The following is a 20,671-nucleotide window of genomic DNA, read 5'->3' on the forward strand; positions in this document are numbered from 1 at the left end:
CTGCCCTTTGGAGGTTTTTAGTTAAACTTGGCTCAACCCAGAGCTTTCTCGTGATTCCACACATTCCTGTGTCTTCCTTGCTCACGCCTCCCTCTGCCTTTGAGCGTCTGTGTCCTAAAGGGCTCTCTGTATCCCTCACGTGCGTTCTGAGTGCAACACTTTTTCCCACGCGGTTTCCTCGGGAAACCGAGTCCCATCAGATAGGCTTTTGTGAAGACTCGAAGAGTCACAGTTTGACATATGTGATCTTTCCCCAGCTTTACGGATTCTACCCCTCCTTCATATTCTTTCTCACTCGAGTATCAAAGTTCTATCCACATAGGGGCAGCTGTGGGACGAGTCCTCACTTTATACCTTAACAGTTAGCACAAATAAATACTGCCTATTTTCTGAGAATTCTGGTGAATAAAAGATTTGTCCCATTATATTCACTTCAGCTTGGGTGCAAATATATACAGAGATACCTAGGCCTTTGACTATGCCATTACTGGACTATTTCATATTAATTGCTACTAAATCTTTTACTGCTTAACACTATACACTGTACAGCTGGACAGCACTCACCTCAGATTTCTTTATCTCCTTTATCTGCCAACTTCTCTTAAATGCAAGACATTAACTTTGCTTTCAGTTCTCATACCAGTTCCCATGTTTTTAGAACCTAAAGCATGTGTGAATCTCCTTCCATTTCCCCTTTCCGACTCCTTGTAGCCCAGAATATAATGATCTTGGTTTTTTTTTTTTTTTTCATGTCCTGTTTCACATCTAGGAGTCTCCCTGATAGTACAACACACCTAGAATTTTCTTTTGAGTAAAAGCTATGACTGACATGTGAATATTCTTAAGACTTGTGTTCCTTTCTCTAGAATCATCTGAATTTCTCCCCATCATTCTTATTGGCATAGATTGTCTGAATGACTCATTTTCTCAAAAGAGCCATGAGAGACTTAGTGGCATTGGAAACTAGATCCCCAGTTCAGAGGCATCTGGTGGGGATTGGGGAGTGACTGTCTCTAATTCTGAGGATTGCCAAGGATCTCAGAAACTGTGAGATATTTTTTCTAGGTTCAGGGAGTTAAGAATCTGCTACCATTCATGATTGGCATAAAGTAAAGGGAAATCTAACTGCATTCTTGTTTTTGCTTTTTTTTTTTTTCCTAGTCAAAAAGTTTATTTCTGTTCTGGGGAAAGTAGAAGCGTCCAGGTTTAAAATAAATTACAGTATTCACTGATGAGCCTAAAGAATTAGAAGTTTGTAAAATCTTTGTTTCTTGGATGAAAAAAGGAAAAAAGGGAGAGGATAGAGTAGAAAAAAGGTGTATTAGGTTATAATAGCAATAGTAGGTAGCATTTATAGAGCATGTATGTGTTAGGTCCTGTCCTAGGAATTTTTCCATTTCTCATCTCAGTTAGTATAGCCCTATGACACTCCCACTCTTTATTTTATACAAGAGGAACCCACAGAGAGGTTAAACAGCTTACTCAAAGTCACGCAGCTAATAATGTCAGATTGATGATTTTCATGTTGGCGATGTAGTCGAAGTCTCACACTCTTTAACTTCAAGGTTACAATGCTGTATGTTAAGTCATTTTAACTTTTTCCCTTGCCTTGAGTACAGCCTCCCACAGTATATATAAAGCACAGGAGAAGTGGCAGTTTCAGCTTCTTTTTCTTGTTGTTGTTTGTTTATTTAATAGCAGGGTTAAAAAATAAAGGCAGTGTGCAGTCTAAATCAAGTTTAATTAGACCCGTGTGGAAAACATAACAATTATCTATGCCAATTTCCAATGTTTTTCTTTTTTCATGTTCAATTATTAATAGATACGGCACACATATTCTTTCATTTATTTTCTAAGTGAAATGATTGAAGCAGGCATAGTATTCTAAGCTGTTGCCTAGTTTTTTTTTTTTTTTTTTTTTTTTTAAGAATCTTCATCTGAAAGGAACATTTTCTCTAAAAAAGAAAAAAAAAATCTGTTTTTGTTTGTGGGACACATCTTCCCTTGGAGAATATGGTGTTACCAGGTGTGGAATCTTGGCATTAAACTAAATTTCCCTTTCTCTTCCCTGAACTGATGGAAAGGAGTGGGGTGGGTTGGGGGAGGGGAGGGGTGGTGGTGGGATATACATATACATAGATGTATATAGATGCACATCTCCAGACCTGTCCAGTATCTGGACAGAAGGCCTTTCATTAGGTCCCAGACACCCCTGTTTGTCCCCAGCTTCCTGTGCTGAAACTGAGGTTTTAGAAGAATCTCAAGAGATTTTCTTGGGCTAGGTTGTCCAGACGGGGTTTTTTAAAAAAATAACATCTCTCCTTTATTTTATAGAGGAAAAGATAATGAAGAGTATCTCCCCTTTCCCAAATATAAAAAGGATGTTTTTCTGTTGCTTTCATAATTGAATTAAAAATCCCTCAATGATAGTTTTTAATATTTTCTTCATGATTATAATGTTCTTCCTTTATCTGAGCCATGGAAAGGTTCACAGAAATATAACAAATAAAATATTCTTACCATTTAAAAAGAACTGTCTATAGAGTTTTGGTATTATAGATGATTTAAAAATAGTTTATTAGGTTTCTCCCCACATTTAATATAGTAATTGCAGAAAATTTGGGAAATTCAGAGAAATAGATGCAAAGAAAAGCAAATTCTCGTAGTCCCTATACCCAGGAGAATAAACAACAACAACAATAACCTTAAACTTACTGTTTTCATGTGTGTTCTTTATCTGTGAAGAGTTTTTACACCTTTCTCTGTGTTGAGTTTTTCTTTGTTTCTTGGTTAGGATCATACTCTAAATGCAGTGTTGTTTCCTGCTCTGTTGGAAAGATGTCTCAGGTTCAGAGACAGCGGATTCAGGGCTTCTTTGCTGAACCTACCCTGTCACAGGTCAGCTGGCAGCCTGGGTCGTGGAGTGCCTCAAAAACTTGCTGTGTGGTCCATGCTGCTGAGTGCTGGGCGGCAGAGAGGACCTGCCTTCCCAGCTCAGAGAATCGCTAGAGAAGACAAGCAGATGTTTTCATGGCCACTTCTGTTTTTTTGGAGTGGAAAATTTCAAACATATACAGAAATAGAACATTACAGTGGACCCTGTGTGCCTTTCTCCCAGCTTCAACAATGGTCAATTTACAGCCATTTTTCTTCATTTAGATCCCAACCTCTTTTCCCACACCCTGGACTATTTTGAAGCAAATCCCTAACATGCTATTATTTCACTAGTAAATATTTCTATACACGTCTCTGAAAGACAAGGACTCTTTCTTTTAATACTGTAATATTATCATACTTTAAGAATTTCTGTAATATAATCAAATATGAAATATCTAGTCAGTGCTGAGATTTATCTGTTTTCTTCATTTTTTTTTTTTTTTGGTTTGTTTGTATCAGGATCCAAATAAGGCCGAGACATTGCAATTGATTGACATGCCTCTTCAGTACCTTTTAGTCTGTAGGTTCACCCTTCACTATCTTTTCCTTGCAATTTATTTTTTGCCAAACCAGACCATTTATTCTGGTCTCTTGGCTGGATTTTGCCAATAACATCCCACAGAGTTAAATGTTAAGTGTTCCTGTGTTTAACTTATTTCTTTAGCCACCAAATTTCTTGGGAATTGGTAGTCACATCTAGAGGCTGGGTCAAATTCTATTTCCATTTTTTGTCAAGAATACTCTAAGTTTGTGTGTACTCTCATCAGGAGGCATTTAACACCAGTTATTAGCTGGAATACTTGAATAAAGAGAAACTTCTTCTAATCAGCTACTTGGTTCTCCTGGGTAAAATTTAGGTAGGAAAGGCAGGAAATATGCCTGATTCTTTCTCTTTATTTACCAGTTTTTAAAGTAATTACGGTTGACCCTTGAACAACATGGGGGTTAGGGGTGCTGACCCTTCATGAAGCTGAAAATTTACATATAACTTATAGTCTGGTCCTCCCCATTGGTGGGTTCAACCAACAGCAGATTGTGTTGCACTGTAGTATTTACTACTGAAAGAAACCCACATATAAGTGGATCCGCACAGTTCAAACCCATGTTGTTCAAGGGTCACCTGTTGTTGGCTCCATTAGCCAGCTAACTAGTAATGTCCTCAAAAGGTAGCCATTGAGAGAGAGTGAGAGAGGTATGTGATTCATGAAGAATTCATGAATTAAAAATTATTGGTGTTTTAATCCATTGCATTTATTCTTGACACTAAAATTGTCCCGTCTTTGGCCAGTGGGAGTCCCTTTGTGCTGGCTCCTGGATCCTCTTGATATGATTCTAGTGATCTTTGACAGCTTCTCTGCTCTCTGTATGTTAAGATATTCGAGGCCAGTAGTTCTCAAAGTATAATCTGAGGATGCCTGGGGGTTCCCAAGACCCTTTGAAGGGGTCTGTGAAGTCAAAACAGTTTTCATTATGGTACTAAGACATTGTTTACCTCTTTTACTTTTATTTTCTTATGTGTTTAGTGGAGTTTTCTAGAGACTACATGTTGGCTCTTGGAATGTGTGTATATTCTTGTTTTCTAGAATTTTCTAAAGTAAGCTCTTTGGAGTCTTCAATAATCTCTAAGAATGTAAAGGGGTCCTAAGACCAAAAAACTTGAACTGCTGCTCTAGGCTCATTTTTTAACATTTTTTGCCATATACGTGGAATCACTGGTGACCTTGTAAATCAGCTCCGTTTTGTCAACTCTTTTATTATGTGGGTGTGATCTGCTCCAAATCTCAAAGCTAATAAATAGCAAAACCAGAATTTGAACCTAGATTTTTATGCAGTAGTTTTTTTTCCCTGTAAAACAATCACTGATGTCCAAAATTTATGATTAATTAAAGCTTAGAAATTGTAAACACTGCCCAAAATGCCAGACATGTACATTTTAGAGGCCACCAAGCAAAATTAGCAGTTCTTTTTCTCCAATGGAATGGCTGTCAAAAAGGGAAAAATAGATGTAGAGGCAGGATGAGTGGTTGCTATAGCTCCATGATATAATGTAAAACCATGCACTGAATATGTTGTTTTTCTGGTCACAGTAAGGAAATTCAGAATGCAGTAGTAACTCATTTGCATGACAACATTGAAAGATTTCAGTCATCTGGCGAAAAGCCTGCTTGGCCCGTGGAATTCAGTAATGGCTCACGTGGGCTTCCCTGGTGGCACAGTGGTTAAGAATACGCCTGCCAATGCAAGGGACACGGGTTCGAGCCCTGGCTGGGGAAGATCCCAGAAGCTGCGAAGCAACTAAGCCCGTGAGCCACAACTACTGAGCCTGAGCTCTAGAGCCTGTGCACCACAACTACTGAGCCCACGTGCCACAGCTACTGAAGCCTGCGCACCTAGAGTCTGTGCTCCACAGTAAGAGAAGCCACGACAATGAGAAGCCCGCGCACTGCAACGAAGAGTACCCCTGCTCACGGCAACTAGAGAAAGCCCGCGCACAGCAACGAAGACCCAACACAGCCAAAAATATAAATTAATTAATTAAAAAAAATAATGGCTCATGCATTTCCCACTAATTTCTGAACCCAGGTACCGATTGATTGCTTGACCATGTAGCTTAGAAATAACCTTTTTTTCATCTTGTAGTTCATTGAATCAAATCCTGCAAGAAAGCATCCTGCAGTTTTCAGATAATGGTGCCTTAAGCCTGGGACACTAATTTTTCCATCACTAGTTTGGGATTAGCAGATGCAAACTATTATATATAAAATGGGTAAACAACAAGGTCCTACTGTATAGTACAGAGAACTATATTCAATATCCTGTGATAAACCATAATGGAAAAGAATATGAAAAAGAATATATATTTGTTTAAATGAATCACTTTTCTGTACAGAAGAAGTTAACATTGTAAATCAACTATACTTCAATCAAATTATAAATAAATAAAATAATTTTTCCATCACTGAATAGTATACAAACCTCTAAAAGATGGCTACTTAAAACCACTGGATTTTGCAGTTCTAGCTCCTTGGGGGAATCTTTATTTTGCCTTACTGTGTTGAGCTGAGCTCAGTAACTTGTCCTTTGTTTACCATTCCCAGTAACTGCATCTTCTTTTGGATACTGAACAACATTGACTCTTATTTCCCAGCCACACAGGAGAGCTTCCATCATAAGAAAAGGAAGTAAGCCTTCAAAACAGCTTTCTGAAGCTAGTGTATGTACTGGAGATGATCAGCCTTATGTAACGTTCTTGAGTATTTGCCAAAGTAAGAAACACCTGACAGCCTCACGTGCCATCTGGAAAAGTGTCCTCATAGAGGAAGCTTGGCTCAGAGCTCACATCACTGTTCAGGTGCTTCATCATTACTTTGTGGTTCAGGTGGGGAGTGAGGCAAAGAATTTGTCCAGAGTTTCAGGTCTCTCAGTAAAATGCAGATTTCTTTGTTGGAAAGTAGATTTTGAATACTAATATGTTTTTTTCTTTATGAGCAAACTCATTTTCCACTGGAGCCTTGCTTGTGATTTTTCTCGACATTAAATGTCATAGCAAAATGATTTAAATATCTGCTCTAGGTGACTGGTTGCATTTAGATTTATGGATTTGTAAAGTCAGGTGCCTGGGCTTTTCTAGCGAGTCATTCATTGATGTTGCTGAAGATAGTTTTAGAATACATGCAAGTCAGAGCAAAGGTAGTGTTTCATAGGGATGGGCACTACCATGGGTCATGTCAAAATTTTATTTTCTTTCATATTTGCCACTTTGACCGAATTGCAAAAAAGTTTTTTTTAAATTTTTTATTTCATGTTCAATTCACTGAACAGTCCTGTCTCCATATGCTCACTGAACCACAACATGTGGTTTATGATGTAGCAAGCCTTGAACTTACGGCTGGAGAATGTCAGGAATTTTGGCTTCTGGTGTCATTGAGGAAAATGGCCCCGCCTTACTACACTTTGATTTCCTGTTTAGAAAGTTCTGTTCCTTCATAAGGACCTTGAAGTTCTAGGAGGGAAGGTGCTGTGTATGTGGAGTTTTCCATGAAGTGCAGTCCTAATGAAAGGCTGAGTTAAAGGTAGGTGAATGCTTTATAAAAACGTGCTTTACATATATATGAGATATTTATTAGTTTATGCCACACTTATTTACTTACTGAAGTATGAATTAGCCCCAGGCAATTTGAAGTCAGATTTGAAATTCAGGTTTTGTTTACTTAATGCCCTTCTTAAGGAAGAATAGAAAAGCTTAGGAAGTGGAAATTAAAATTGATTTTAATTGCCTGAACAGGTTTACTGGAGAATCATTTCATTGAGGTGAAAATGAGGGCCAGATTATTCTTGTTCTTGCTGTGCGTCTAATTCCAGGCAACTTTGGAGCAGTCCATAAATCTCATTCCAAGTCTAAGGGAGAATATCCATCATAAAAGTGAGCCAGAATGTAACAACTCTTTGTGATGACTGCCTTGGCTAAAAATTTCTGCTGGTGAGAACTCAGAATTACAGGAGTGCATTTGGAGGTGGGATCGATTATACTGATGATTCCCACGAGGAAAAAGAAGCTATTTTAGGCTCTCCCAGTGTGCTTTTGCAACTCTGAAGACCTCTTCCCTGTTCCCCCAAAGCTCAGTGAGCCACGGTTGGGAGCAGCTGTGTTCTGTACCCTTGAGGTGAAGCTGTACTGGTGTGAAAAGTGGGGATAGCCTATTAGAACAGCATTTCTCTCTGGGGAGTGCTCTTAACTCTTTCAAGAAAAGATAAGTAGAGGCCTTGAGTGATCCGTAACATACAGTGGCAGTCACGGTTGCTTAAATTTAGGATCGTGTGATGTTCAAATGTGTGGTATTTTGATTTGGTACTAAATGCAAGTTTTTTGTGTGTGATGTCATTTTTGCATGAAGAGTCTATATGTGGGTGCTTTGGAGCCCAGTAACAGAAACCAGTGGGACTGGAAAAGCTGCTCTGTTTAGTTGAGAGTCAACACCAAGTTGGAGTGAGTTCTCAAAGAGTAGGTGACACTGTGGCCATGCCATGTTCCTTAGTGAGTTGAGATTGGGCTTGTTGGGTTTCTATTTCACTGGGGGGGGGAGAGCTTTTCTGTGCATTTGATTATGCTCCATGATATGTGGATCAGGACACTTGTGGACTTAGGTCTGGGGAAAAATGTGGTTCAATTTTTTATTGCATAGTTTTGTATAATTTGTGTAATTTTTCTCTCTGTTGCTTTGAGAAGCAAGTAGGAAAATGGAAAAGCAAAGAACTCAAGAGATCTGCAAATGAGATTAAGAGGAAAAAAGTCTCTAGGAAATAAGATACGTGTATGTTTAAGTTTTAGAACATCAGGTATTAAATCCAGTCATGGAGAATTCTCTACTGGGAGTTCCCTAGTGGCTTAGGGGTTAGGATTCCAGGCTTTCACTGTCATGGCCTGGGTTCAGTCCCTGGTCGGGGAACTGAGATCCTGCAAGCATGTGGTGGGCCAAAAAAAAAAAAAAAAAAAATTTCTCTACTTATTGAACTATTTTGAAATTTCACTTTCTAAAAAAATTTTTTTATTGAAGTGTAGTTGATTTTCTGCTGTACAGCAAAATGATTCAATTATACATATATATATTCTTTTTCATATTCTTTTCCATTATGATTTATTACAGGCTATTGAATATAGTTCCCTGTGCTATACAGTAGGGCCTTGTTGTTTATCTATTTTATATATAATAGTTTGTATCTACTAATCCCAAACCCCTAAGTTAGAAATTTCACTTTTTCATTGTTGCCTGACTTAACTCGATGTCTTGAAAAGTCTTATAGTTGTTTAAAGTTGTTCTGAAGTCAAAACAAAACAAATTTACTAGAAACAATCTTGGCCATCATCTAGTGTATCCTTGTATTTTGCTGATGAATCTATCCAGTCGCTCACAGTGAAAGTTATATCTGAGTCTCATTATTCCCCGTGCCTAGCACTGGATTTAACACATAATACATATTGGCTGGCTTGTGGGCTGACTAGGGTAGTACTTACTTTAAAAAGAAAAAAACAAAACAAAACCAAAACTTGACACAAACCTTTTGGCCAGAATATACTTGAATAGAGTCTTAGTGGAAAATTTGAAAAGTATGGTTAACGGTATAAGAACAACTCTTCTTTTTGGGATTTAGAAACGTTGCCCTTCTTCTATGGATTGTTAGATCCTAATGTCTTTAGAATGTAAATTCTAAAAACTTCTGATGTGTAAAATGTATAAAAACATTTTGGTGTGTAAAATATCATTTGTGTTACACATTTTCAAGCTGGTAGTCTTTTTACCATTACTTTGTGAGTATTATTTAATTACTATTTGAGAGTCAACAGAAGAATGAATGAACAAGGATCATCGTTCCCGATAGACACTGTTCTCCCATATGCCAAAAATTAAATATAATGTGGATTTTAAAGTTCAAACAAGAGTTTGGAAAATTAATAATAACATTCAGTGATTTCTTAACAACCTAAAGGAGTTTACTTATCAGGTCATGGCCATGTTTGGAAAGCTGAGAATTTGAACTTGAACCGTATTGTTTCTTCCTTTAAATGAATTGTGGCTACTTCCCATGGGTAGAGCTGGGTCTAGGATCTGATCGTTTTGCTCATGTGAGACTCAGGAAAATTTGCTTCTGAAGCTGTTTGAAGGAATTTCCCATCCTCCTGTTTGGTTTCATGCTTCAGGTGCTGGCGCCGGCTCCATGGGCAAGTGTCTAGAATGGAGAGGGAGCAAGGCCTGCACATGTGGTCCTTGTTTGGTGAAAGGCTGCCCAACATGTGTCCACTCCTGGAGATTCTGTCCATTCTCAGTTTATTTGGGGACTTGAAGATGGCATGATAATAACTTGGGTTTCTAGAAACGCTGCTTTATGACCTAACAAATGTGTTGTCTGTGAGATCTCTTTTTGAGATGTTCTCACTAGGTCAGAAGAATCTTACCATGCTGGAGTATTGCGGGGATCATTTCTTTTGTGGCTAAAATCTTCAGATTTGGAGAAAAGAATCCAAATATCTTCGTGATTTCATCCATTCCTTCCACAAATATTTATTGAGTACGTCTGGTGTGCCAGGCGCTCTTCTAGGTGCTAGACAACATGGACATAATTCCTTGTCCTTATAGAGCTTCTCGTTGGGAGAAAGGCACACAAATAAGTTAAATATGTCAGATGATGATATGAGCTCTGGAGAAAATTAAAACAGGGATGGGAGATAGGCATAGGGCTGCGGGAACCGTATTAGGACCTGGGGTCTTGCAGTACTTCTGGTGACTGAGTAGACCCACAGGCATGAAACAGCCCAGTCCTTTATGTTTTGTGGCTGATCATGCTGCCACGTCATTGCCAGCCTTGTCACTGTCACAGTCGGAAGGTGTTTATCTCACACCTATTAGCAAGATTGTGTACAGAATGGGTCATATGGATGAGTCCCCAAGACTGGCAGCCCTTATGTGGACACATGCAGAGGACTGAGAGATGACAAATTTTTCAAATGACGGTATTCGTTCAGCAAATGTTTACTGAATGATGGTATATAGACAAGGCATTGTGGAGAATAACAAGATAAATCATGTATATACCCTGCCAACAGAGTGTGTAGTCTAGTATATTTGTATATAGTCGATCATTTGCATGCCAGTGATTTCACATTTGAGATAGACTACTAAAAGTCCATAGCGTATGCTGACTTGGCCTTCTGCGGAGGCATGGTTTTTCAGTCAACTGCTTTGGGAGGTGGGTATGGGGTAACTAACCTAAGAGTGGTGGATTAGCAGTGGCCCGGTGTCCAAATTCCAGGGCAGCACTGTTTCTACCCCTCGTTTAATGTGTAAAATGCACATTTGAAGTGAAATACGCTTTCTTTGTGAAAGATTGCTCTGAGAAAAAAGCCACCTTCTAGCGCTGGTGATGAAAGTGCTGATTCTAAGGTGTGATGATTCTTAGCCAGAAAACGGAATCACTGAGGGTCTCAAGGAAATACCAAGCATTTTGCTCCCTTTATAAGGGGAAATCATATACTGTACTAGTATTTTGCCAGCTTGGAGATGAGCCCCTCATGAGTGTATTATTTGGGTGGATCTTGATAAGGTCCCTAAGGGAAGTGTGGACATGGGAGGGTTTCTCCCCCTTGTCTGAAGGTGCCTCTCAGAGGAAGCTAAGCAAAGCTTCTTCATGAGCTGCTTCACCTGCATCGTAATATCTGGTTATTCCCATTCCTTCCAAATAAAGGGTCAGCCATCTTTGTGTGAGGCTCCCTGGCATTTATTATACAGATGGGATCAAAAGTTTACTGTATAAAACATAGTTTTATATACGTATGTATATGTGATATATACACACACACACACATATGTACAGACATGCATCCATACATATCCACAGAGGACAAGGGAAAGCTTGGAAGGGGAGGGAAAAGTCATAAACTACAGTGGCCGAGGCTGTTGGTTAGTCACCAAAACCTACATTTCCCTCTTCCTGAGCCCACAGCAAGAATGCATTTTCCAAGCTCCCTTGCACTTAAGTGCGGCAGGTAACTGAGTTCTAGCCAATAGAATGACCCTGATAAAGATGGCAGAGGCTTGCAGCCTGAATCCCTATTTCATCGTGAATAAGAGGAAGACCTCATTTCACCCCTTTCCCAGACACAAAGTTCTGAGGTGTTTGAGCCATAATATATTTTGAGGTCTGTTTCAGCAGTGACTAGCCTTCCCTTACTAATACTGATTCTCTGTGTGGTAAATGAGAGAGGCAAAAACCACAGTTTGAGGGCTTTACTCTTACTTCATTGGGACCCTGGACCCAGTTGTTTCTACCTGAATGTCAGAATCAGTGCTCTTGGAAGGGGGTGGTTAATTGTGCTTATAGGTTCAGGCTGTGTGCTTATTACTGCACTCACCATTCAGTGCTTACAGAGAGCTACGATTCTTCTTGTAGCCCCAGTGGCTGAGGGTAGAGTGCTAGCTGACCCTGATTTTCTTTTTTTTCCTCTTGTCCACAAATATTTTAGTTGACCAGACCACCTCAAATGGTACTCTCAGCTGGAGGTAACAAAAAACTCAAGTCAAAGAGAACAAACAGGTGGTTGCCAGAGGGGAGGGGGTGGGAAGAGGAAAGAAATAGGTGGGGGAGACTGAGGTGCAAATTTCCAGCTGCAAAATAAATGAGTCACAGGCATGAAATGTACAGTGTGGGGAATATAGTCAGTAACTATGTGTTGTATTTGTAAGGTAACTAGATATTGCAGTAACCATTTTGAAATGTGCAGAACTATTGAATCACTGTGTTGTGTAACAAGAACTAACATGGTGCTGTAGGTCAATTATACTTCAAAAACAAACAAACTCATAGGAAAAAGAGATCAGATTTGTGGTTATCAGAGGTGGGGAGTGGGGAGGAAGAATTGTCAAAAGGTACAAGCTTCCAGTTATAGGATAAATAAATACTAGGGATGTAATGTACAACATGATAAGTATAATTAACACTTCTGTATGTTATGTATGAAAGTTGAGAGTAAAACCTAAGAGTTCTCATTGCAAGAAAAAAACATTTTTTCTATTTCTTTAATTTTGTATCTATATGAGATGATGGATGTTCACCAAACTTATTGTGATAAGTCAAATCATTATGCTGTACACCTTAAACTTATACAGTGCTATATGTCAATTATATCTCAACAAAACTGGAACAAAAAAATCAAGTGTATTTCCTATAGGAATAAACCGTTTTTCACCAGTTAGTGATTTTATTAAGAGCTGAGTGGTACATTTGACTTCAGGTGCTGTTTGTCTGTGACTCTTAATCCAGTCAGACGTTCATCCACACATTGCCACACCTCAGCTATCTTTGTATTCTTTCCCTAGTCCTTTACCCCAGAGCATAGCACAGTGCTTTATATATCATGTGTGGCTGAATAAATGTTTGATGAATTAATTAATTACTTAAATCTCTTATGCTGGAAGAGCTTCTTGAGCTAGTTCCATGCTCAGTGAATAGTTCTTTCCATGGTGAACATCACTCCTGCTACGGATGTGTTGCTGTCAATTCACGTGATGTTTCATCTTGTTTAAGTTTGTGATGCTGGCCTTAGCCAATAACAGGAGTCACCCAGCATGAGGTTTGAGAAGGGAAAGAGGTGATGGGCTAAATGGTTGCTATATGAGTGTAGTAGGATGTGTCTTGACCTGGTTCCAAAGGTACTTGTAGGGCTCATGTCTGGTAGATGATACTGAAGCACATTCCTATGCTTTTGTTGGCAAAAGAGTCCTCTCGTGTTATTATATGTACTATGCCGCTTGATTTAATAGAAGAACAACAGATTCATTTTTATCTGCCTGGTAACTAGGTTTGTATCTTAGGTCTTGCTTGACTCAGCAAAGGTTCTAGAGAATTCTCTGTAAAGAGATACATGCACATTCATAATTAGGCTTGTTTCCCCTAATACAATTACAGCTGAAATCTTTCCCTCAGGGATTTATGCTCCTTCTTAAGAGCACGTTTTAATATCGGTAACACAACAGAAGGATGACTTAACAGGATTGAGGACACTAATGGCTAGGAAAGAAATTAGGGGTTTCATCAGCATAGCTTCCTTTGAGCAGCAGTGGGGTTACCTTCCATGTCTTTCTTCACTGGTCCTTTCTTCCACTCCAGCTGAGAGGTGACTTTGAAAGAAGCTGGCCAGAGCTTTTCTCTGATCTTGCTCTTCTCACTTCTTTTGTCAGTTTATGATCCTTTTGCCAAAAGTCAGTGAAGCAAAGATCATCTTCACATCTTTGATTGTTTGACCCTTAACATGCAAGAATCTGCGTTGTGAACATTTCAGTGCGGACTTACTTGTTGCTAAACTTCAACTGGCTTGGCGAAGATGGGGAAACCATTGTTTCTTTAACAGGACTTAGGAGGTCACAAGAACTCAATTGTATAGGCTTCCCTGTCATAAGTTACTTAAATTGTAAGCATTTATGTTGGAAATACGGAGCTGATTATCTTCTCTCAAAGTAGTCTGTGATGATTAATAGCAAAGAAGTTAAATTTTTTCTGCATCTCAAGTCACTGGCCTAAATGACATTACAGAGGCCTGAAAATACTGGTCCAGTGTCATCTACTTAAAGGAATTAGTTGTGGAGAATGTTTTTACCACAGCTGTATGTTGGGTTATAAGAAAAGCAACTAGTTTGTAATGTGGGTAAATTAGTGCTGTCCCTAACCTTGACTGGTATTGTGATCCCACCTTTCACGGTGGTTTAACTGGTGTTGCTTCAAGTGATAACCTGAGAAACTAGCTCAGTCCAGAGACCTAACAGAAGGTACATGTTTGAACAGGGAATAATGATTAATAAGTTCAAGAATATTTATTGCTTTATTGTGGAAGATAATGCTACCCTCTGCTTTCATTATAGTCACTATGATGGAAAAATAAAAAATCATCACCCTAAAGGCCTACTTACCTCACTTCCTATCAACTGACACAACCTGCCCCACATTCAACAAAAAATTACAAGGCATGCCAACAGGTAAGAAAGAGCACAGTCTAGAGAGACAACATAATAAGCAAAAAACAGACTCTCTTATGACACAGACATTAGAACTATCAGACAAGGAAATTAAATGAATTATGATATGTCAAGGGCTCTAATGGAAAAAGACAACATGCAAGAACAGATGGGTAATGTAAGCAGAGAGATTGAAACTCAGAGAAATAATTACAAGAAAATGCTAGAAATCAAAAACGTAGTAACAAAAATGGAAAGTAACTTTGACGGACTTGTAAGTAGGCTTGACACTGACAAAGAAAGAATCAGTGAGCTTGAAGATAGATCAATGGAAACTTTCCAAACTTAAATGCAAAGAGAAAAAATAATTTTAAAAAAGAATAGAACATACAAAGTCTGTGGAACAATATAAAAAGGCATAGCATATGTGCCATTGGAATGCCAGAAGGAGAAAAGAAAGGAGCAGAAGAAATATCTGAAGTGATAGTGGCTGAAAACTTTCCAAAACTAATGACAGACACCAAACCACATGACCAGGAAGCTTGAGATAAATATTGGGTTGGCCAAAAAGTTTGTTCGGGGTTTTCCATAAGATGTTACAGAAAAACCTGAATGAACTTTTTGGCCAACCCAATACCTGAGGGTTCTCCCCACACCCCACACCAAATATGTGGTGTTGTTTTTTCCCCCACACCAATTCTCCAGTTCTCTCACACCAACTTGGGTCTCCAGCAATTCAATTCAATTCTGACACTAGTTCTTGGAGTTAGTGGAGACCCTACTGGTTAAGGGCTCAGTCCCACAAGTCTGTCCCCACTTCAGATGCCAGCCACAAATGGGGTGCACAAGGCTACCCACATTTCTGCACAGCCAATGACAAATTCTGGGGTCCCATGACCCTAACCCCCTGAGGTTGGATCATTCGCTAAAACAACTCACAGAACTCAGGAAAAGTGCTATGCTTACTATTACCAGTTTATTATAAAGGATACAACTCGGGTGGAAGAGATGCACAGAGCAAGCTGTGTGTGGGGAGGTGGGGGCACAGAGCTTCCATGCCTTCTCCGGGTGTGCTACCCTCCTAGCACCTTTGTATGTTCACCAACCTGGAAGTTTTCTAAAACTTCATTTTGAGAGGTTTTTTTTGGAGGTTTCATTATGTAGCCATGATGGACTAAATCACTGGCCATCGGTGAGTCAGTCTCTAGCCCCTCTCTCCTCCCTGGAGGTCAGGAAAGGAGGGCTGCTGAAAATTCCAACCCTCTAATCATGCCTTGGTCTTTGTGGCAAGCAGCCCCCATCCTAAAGCTCTCTTCCTAAGGGTCCACAGGAGTCACCTTATTAGCATAAACTCAGGTATGGCTGGAAAGGGCTTTTTATGAATAACAAGACACTCCTGTTACTTCTATCACTCTGGCAATTTCAAGAGTTTTAAGAGTTCTGTGCCAGGAATCAGGGAGAAAGACCAAATATGTACTTCCCATTACATCACAGTACTCCCCCAACACACACACACACACACACACACACACACACACACACACACACACACACACACACACACACACACACACACACACACACACACACACACACACACACACACACACACACACACACACACACACACACACACACGTCTTATACAAACTGCAGAAAACAAAAGACGGAGAAAATGCTGAAGGAAGCCAGAGGGGGGAAAAGAACACCTTGCCTGTGGAGGAACAAGGATAGGAATTACAGTGGCTTCTTGCTCATCAGAAACCATGCAAGCAAGAAGAGCGAAATCTTCAGAATGTTGAAAGAAAAGAACTTTTTCATTGAAACCAACAACCTTAATTGAGTTTCTGTGCTCCCATCTGGGATATAAACAGGAAAGAGTAAAGAGTAAACCGTGAATGCTGCCCTCAAGCAGCTCCTAGGTGGGCTGAGAAAGAAACGTAGATGCTACATGGGTTTACATAAAGTCACGTCCCTTCTCCGGGATCTGTTAAATGAGAGTGTTGGACTAGATTAGTGGCCTTTTATGCTTTTATTTTTCCCTTTCTTTCTTTAGAAATAGAACTTTTATTCAAAGGATCTCGTCTTTAATTTGGGAGCAAATAAAACAGGTAACAGTGGAACTGTTCTATTTGAGCTAGAATAGTTGATGGGTGGGAAGTGATGCTGAGGCTTCCCCCTCCCCATCCTCAAGGAGGCTCCTGTGGGGACTCTGTGGGACCTCCAGGGCACTGGGGGAACACTAGTGGAAAACTCTAGCCTAGCAGGACAGGGGAGCCCTTTCAGGTGTGAAGACTCTATAGCCAAGCCACTAAGCTATTTGGATGACAGTGCTTCCTTTACCTTTAGATGTGTCTTTCTTTTGGCCTAATTTCTTCCCTACCTAATGTTCTGTGTACATCCATGTTCAGTGTCTTTTCTCATTATACCTAAAGGGCTTCTCTACTTTAGGTCCATCTTCTTGCCATTTTTCTTCTCTCATATCTCTTGTTTCTTATCGATTTTTTCCACTTTAATTTGTGTGAGTAGACTGGCCTTTTTAGGATACAAAGAAAATTATGAGAGGTAACACTTCCTGAGTGACCATGGTGGGTGCTGTTCTAAACAGTTTGTGTAAATGATCTCATTTCATCCTCACGGTACTTCATGAGGCAGGTATTAATATCATGATATTTTACAGTTGAGGAGACCAAAGCAGGCACAAAGAGGCAAATAATGCGATGAGGTCAAAGAGTAAGAGTTGTCAGATCTGCACCTGGCGTGTAGGTTAGCCCTTCCACCTAACTGGGGCCTCAACTTTTTTACTTTCACTTTTTTAGTTGTTAATTCTCGGGAAGGGTGTGCTCACACTCATTCATGTCTTGGTAGCTCTAGAGCTATGTCTCTGCTTCCTTTCCTTCCCCCTTCCCTTTTTTTTTGAAAAGAGAGAAGCAAAGAAACCCTATGTGATGCCAAGAACAAGATAATTAAGGTTTAACCGAAACTCACGAGAGAAGTGGTTTGGGGATTGTTGTTCTGAGTGGCTTTCTCAGGATGGGGGAGAGGGAAATGAAGCTGAGAGTTTCAGGTGTAGCAAGACCATTTAGGCTGACAGTTGCAAGTTGACCAAGGAATTTGCTGTGAGGAAGGAAGGCAAGGGGAAAGGGGGCAGGGCCAGCACTAGCCCATTGTCAAAGTCAAGAGAGAGTAGAGTAATGATGGAAAGTGGAGACAGCTTCCTGTTTTGAAAAGCTAAACAGCTTTTAGGTAATGATTTCTCTTTTGTGCTGCTGTGCAATTTTAACATTATTAAGTGTCGTATGAGGACTATTCTATTAATTATATTAAGAATAGTCTTAATATAATTCGCTGAACATAATAAGAAATGTGTGCCATCTTTTTTTTTTTTTTTTTTTTTGCGGTATGCGGGCCTCTCACTGTTGTGGCCTCTCCCGTTGCGGAGCACAGGATCCGGATGCGCAGGCCCAGCGGCCATGGCTCACGGGCCCAGCCGCTCCGCGGCATATGGGATCCTCCCAGACCGGGTCACGAACCCGTATCCCCTGCATCGGCAGGCGGACTCTTAACCACTGCGCCACCAGGGAGGCCCAGTGTGTGCCATCTTTGATCTGTGCTAAAGTATATTGTTGCTACCAAGAAGAGATCAAGGAAAGAGTAAATGATTAACCAAGTTCCTGGGGACAAAAACCTTTGAACTGCAAAACGTTATGATGTTTACTTAGCAGAAACAAGTCTACTAAATGGCCAAGAAGCATTACAAGAAATTAACCTAGAAGCTTTTGGCCAAGTTCGACCTATTTCATCATAAATAAATTTAAAGTGTGAAAGGTAACTTTTGAGAAGTAAAATTCATGTAGATCTGTTACTTTTACCTATAAAGTGGTAAAACTTTAGGAGAATTTAGCCATTTCTCTTATTATTTCAACTATTTGGGGTGGGGGGAAGACTGAGTTCCAAATATGGAAACACATTTCCAATATATATAGTAAATCTGTATAGCGAGATCAGTAGAAAGATATGTACCTCATGGAAGCATTTTTCTTTCCATTTACTGAGTTCTGAAAGTAATGTTCAGGTTTATGACATACTTGGTTTAAAGCAGGTTCTGAAATCTGGTGTGTGTGAGGTTTTTGAAAGGAAAGCGATAAAGTGTATTGGGATCTTATACACAGTTTACTTTAGAACAGATGTTGGAAACCAGGTAGGCCTTCTAAAAGGGGAAAGTATGGGTGGATAAACATCCAGGAGAGTTCAATCACTGTATTTCTTTCTTTCTTTTTATAAAAAAATAAATTTCTTTGTTTAGTTTTTAGCTGCAGTAGGTTTTCGTGGCTGGGTGCGGGCTTTCTCTAGTTGTGGCAAACGGGGGCTACTGTTCATTGCAGTGTGCAGGCTTCTCATTGCGGTGGCTTCTCTTGTTGCGGAGCACAGGATCTAGGCTCACAGGCTTCAGTAGTTGTGGCTTGCGGGCTCTAGAGTGCAGGCTCAGTAGTTCTGGCGCACAGGCTTAGTTGTTCTGCAGCATGTGGGATCTTCCCGCACCAGGGCTTGAACCTGTGTCCCCTGCATTGGCAGGCGGATTCTTAACCACTGCGCCACCAGGGAAGTCGCAATCACTATATTTCTAAGGTAGTTTTCTCCAGGTGGTTTGCCTGTGGATAAATCCCAGAGATATGTTTTATTCCCAAGAAGCTTATTTTTCAAGAGCTGCTTGATAATTTGGATACCCCTAAAAGAAAAATAAATCTTTTAACTTTTATTGGGAGTCCATGGAAACTAAGGATAATAATTTCTGTAAAATTTCTGCAGTGCTGGAGATTGGGCTTAGCAGCCCAGGGCAAAATCCTACCTTCTTTAAGAAGCATTCCCAAATCTCCCTTGTAGGAATTAATCTACACCTTCTTATTTATGGATTTGTTCACTCATTCAACAAGTTATTATTGAAAACCTGCTATGTGGGATTAAAACTGGGAGCAAGATAAACATAGTACCTGTCTTCCCAGAGTTCGTGGTTTTGTGGGAATACAGAGTAAACACAGAGCTAACAGGCAGTATCATTACCACTATAATGGGTGAAGTTAGGCTGCAGGCAAATCTGGGAAGAATTCCTGGAGAAGGTGTTCTGTAAGCTAAGTAAGAGCTAACTGGATGAGCAGAGAGGATCAGGGGCACCATATACAAGGCTGGGGACAGCTTTGTGAAGGGAATGAAGGAGGAGAGTGGTTCTGAAATGGAAAGGAGTTCAGAGTGGTTGAAGCCTGGAACATGAGAAGGAGGAAGGAGTGGCAAGGGGAGAAGCTAGAGAGAGAAACGGTGGCTCTAGAACCCTGAGAGCCGTAGTGGGTTTCACTTTCCTGATGGCACTGGTGAGCCAATGAGGTGATGGCAGATGCTCTATAAGCATCACAGTGGCTGCTGTGTAGGGTGTGCGTTGGGAGGCATGAGGTTATCACAGTTCAAGGTCCAAGAGGTAAGCAACTCCGTCCCGGAATGCCACGTTTAGGGTTGATTTCCTGGGAACTAGTCGTGGTGCCATGTACTGCATCAGCCAGGATCCAGTCAGAAAATAGATGCCAGGCTGATATTTCAGATAGAGGTGATCTGATGTAGGAATTGGAGACACAAGGTATTGGAGGGCTGAAAGAATAACTAGTGGAAGCAGAGGTAACACAGAGATTTGTAACTTCAGGAAATGGCTGCTGTGCCTGGGGGTGGGAGGAGCAAAAGGGAATGGGTGTGGTTAACTAAACCTAGAAACTCAGAGGGGCCACCATACAGCTGACGGTCCAACTGCCGAGCAGTTGCGTGGCCCTCTGGGGAGGGACTACCTTATGGCCGGTGCTCCCACCGTCCGGGGGGGTACACGGCTAGTATATAGAGTGCTAAGAGCATGGGGAACTGGAACAGCTGCTACTGTGAAGTCTGACAGGAGCTGGAAAACGGGAGAGTTCCTTCTCCCCACCTCTGCCTTCCGATCTGCCGGTGGCTCGCAACGGCAGAATTGAACAAGAAACCAGTTGCAAGGGAGTCTGGAAAATGGGGTTTGCAGACTTCTAGCTCCAGCATCATAAAGCAGAGTACAAAAGGGTGGGCTTGGGCTAAGAGACGGCTGGTAAATAATCTGCCCCAGGTATTTGAGGAAAGTAACTCTAGCTCTACCTTGGGAAGTGGGTTGGAGGGAGGCAAACCTGGATATTGGTTGATCCGTTCAGAGGTTGTTATCAAGACAGGAC

General features: G+C 40.4%; 1 protein-coding gene across 5 annotated transcripts in view; it reads left to right on the forward strand.

Moving 5' to 3' along the window:
• STXBP6 (syntaxin binding protein 6) overlaps positions 1–20,671 on the forward strand; it is a 271,989-nt gene that overhangs the window by 28,119 nt on the left and 223,199 nt on the right. The window contains exon 1 of one of the 5 annotated variants that reach the window (XM_060098189.1): positions 6,261–6,289. The exons of 3 other annotated variants lie outside the window; for them this stretch is intronic. The gene's annotated coding sequence lies outside the window, so the exon portion shown is untranslated. Of the gene's footprint in view, positions 1–6,260; positions 6,290–6,931; positions 7,011–20,671 lie in introns of those variants that run through there. One more of the 5 variants, XM_060098187.1, reaches the window with a different exon arrangement.

The sequence above is a fragment of the Mesoplodon densirostris genome, chromosome 4, assembly GCF_025265405.1.
Source record: "Mesoplodon densirostris isolate mMesDen1 chromosome 4, mMesDen1 primary haplotype, whole genome shotgun sequence".
NCBI lineage: Eukaryota > Metazoa > Chordata > Mammalia > Artiodactyla > Ziphiidae > Mesoplodon > Mesoplodon densirostris.